The 2500-nt window shown below is 52.8% G+C and overlaps 1 pseudogene; it reads left to right on the top strand.

The window, feature by feature from the left end:
- Window positions 1-2500, top strand: part of LOC145677507 (large subunit ribosomal RNA) — a 9080-nt pseudogene that overhangs the window by 2528 nt on the left and 4052 nt on the right.

The raw sequence follows: 2500 nt of genomic DNA, 5'->3' as shown, positions 1-2500 counted from the left end.
ACGGATCTTCCTTGCTGGGAGCGCCGGGCTACGGCTCGGTGTCTTGTCGGCTGCCATTCAACGATCAACTCAGAACTGGCACGGACCGGGGGAATCCGACTGTCTAATTAAAACAAAGCATTGCGATGGCCCTAACGGGTGTTGACGCAATGTGATTTCTGCCCAGTGCTCTGAATGTCAACGTGAAGAAATTCAAGCAAGCGCGGGTAAACGGCGGGAGTAACTATGACTCTCTTATCGCTTCTCGGCCTTTGGCCCCCTCTCTGTCAGCTTAGTCTCTTCGTGCAAGGGTTCCAGGCCATTATCCAACGTCTGACAGAGGCCCGACCTCCTCGAGGTGGGGGCTGGATAACGAAGCCTCAGGCGGAACGGTAACGCACTAATTTTTCCTGCTCCTTCAACCTACTGTGCGTGGTAAGTCCTGAGGCTCGGCTAACGGGCTCTACGTAGTCGACGTCCATCTAGTTGTCCAGCCGCCGCACCGAGTGGGTGGTGCGTGCGGTCGTCTCTCTTTGATTGGCGCATTGCGGTGCGAGAAGCGATTCATCCAGTGGGTGGTGTGCATCGAGGCCAGGTGCGCCTCACCCGGCCTTGACCTCCGTCTTTAGGAGGGAAAGGGGTCTTAACCGGGTGGGGGGCTTGTCTTAACTGTCTGTCTGTCCGTAGTCCGGTTGGGCGGTTTACAAACTGTGGTGTGACTGTGCAGTGGTGTCTCAGTTTTTAACGTGTGATGGCTACCAGTGGGCGACGAGTTGGCAGCCGTATCAAGTATGTGCCAGCTGCAGGACGGTCACAAGAAGAAGAAGCGGCGAAGTCTCTGGCAAGAAGAGGATTGTCGGAGTCTCGCTTAGAATCAACTTTAGACATGGACTGTGTGGATGAGGATAGCCTGACCGGAGGAGGTGAAGTGTCGGACGATCTGGACGGTGTCTCTGTTGAGGATGTGGAGCTGGAAGACGAGGAGGAGGTCTTCCAAGCAGAAGGTGAGGTGTCTGCTGTGTCGGCTGTATCCGCTGTGTCTGCTGTGTCTGCTGTGTCTGCAGTGTCTGCTGTGTCTGCTGGGTCTGCTGTGTCTGCAGTGTCGGCTGTGTCTGCTGGGTCTGCAGGGTCTGCTGAGTCTGCTGGGCCCGGCCCCTCTGGAAGTGACGATGTACCAGAATTCAGATTGGGATTCCCTTTTGGGACATTGGAGTGTCCTAAACATCCAGGATTGTGCTTTGCTTCTGAAAGTAATTTCAGAAAGCATCTCAAGAACCACTATGTGGATTATGAGTGCCTGAAGTGCGGCAAGTCCTTCTCCCGCTTCAACGCTATTACTTGCCATGTTCCTAAGTGCCCAGGTAAATCAACAGACGCATTAGCTTTCAAGTGCGATCTGTGTACTAAAGCCTTTGCCTCAAAGATTGGTCTCGGCCAACATATGAGGAACAAACATCCTGCGGCTTGGGATCAAAAGCGTTCGGGGGAGGAGGGCTTGGCGAACTTCTGGACGGTAGAAGAAGAGGACAGTCTCATCAAGATCTGTCGCAAACACAAAGGAGATCCTAATGTAAACCTTATTGCTGCCAATGCTCTGAAGGGGAAATCTCTGGATGAAATAAGATTCAAGAAAAGAAAGCTTTTCTTGAAGGGTCTCATCCCGCCTGAGGCCAGAGTAGAAAGCCAGAGGGGAAGGGGCCAGCAGAATGTTGGCAGATTAGAAGTGTCGTCTCGTTTGGCTGGTGAGGTCAGCGGCTGTCGTGTCCGGCTAGGTGAGGAGATCTCTCGCCTGGACCCCAAGGTTGATACCGACGCATTAAAAGAGGCCTCTTTGAGTGCTCTGTTGGATGACTACATCAATATCAACAATAATGCCGAAGCTAGGTCGCTGGGCGGAGAGGGCAACCCTCAGCAACTCTCTCACGAACTGAAAAGAGCTCGCAGTGAGTCTCAATCTAAACAAGTCATGCTGGAGGAGCAAGAAGCCGAAATCCTTAGGCTCCAAGAGCATTGTTCTAAAGTAGAGAAGCAGGTCGCTGATCTGCAGAGGGAGAAGGAGAGACTGGTCTCCGAGAATAACAAGTGGCAGCAATTTCTTGCCCTTGAAGACGATGCTCTGAAGGATAGACTGCTGTCTGGCTCTGCGGGAGACTCCTCTGCCTCTAGTCTCAGGGAGGAGGTAGAGAGACTGGAGGCGGAGCTGGCTCTCGGGGAGTTGGAATTACAGCGAGTACGCAACCAGCTTGAGGTCTCCTGTGAAGAGATAAAAGAGCTGAGGGAGGCTCTCTCTTGCCTAGCGTCCAAGAGTGGAGGCAATGTTGATGCGTCAGTCCAGTGTGATCCTTATCTGGGCTGTAACGGCACAATTATAATTCCAAGAGAAGAATTGAATTCTCTTGAGTCAGACGATGAAACTCTGGTGAAGCAACGTATGATTGCTCCCACGGTAGAAAACAGAGCTGTGGACCTCAACACCCTTGGGGACCAGGCGAGAGATCTGGAGGGGGAGATGGATGTGTTC

The sequence above is a fragment of the Thermobia domestica genome, unplaced genomic scaffold (genome assembly GCF_964235325.1).
Source record: "Thermobia domestica unplaced genomic scaffold, izTheDome1.hap1.1 HAP1_SCAFFOLD_962, whole genome shotgun sequence".
NCBI lineage: Eukaryota > Metazoa > Arthropoda > Insecta > Zygentoma > Lepismatidae > Thermobia > Thermobia domestica.
Note: the sequence above shows the minus strand (reverse complement) of the source record. Positions and strands in the feature narration are given on the sequence as shown.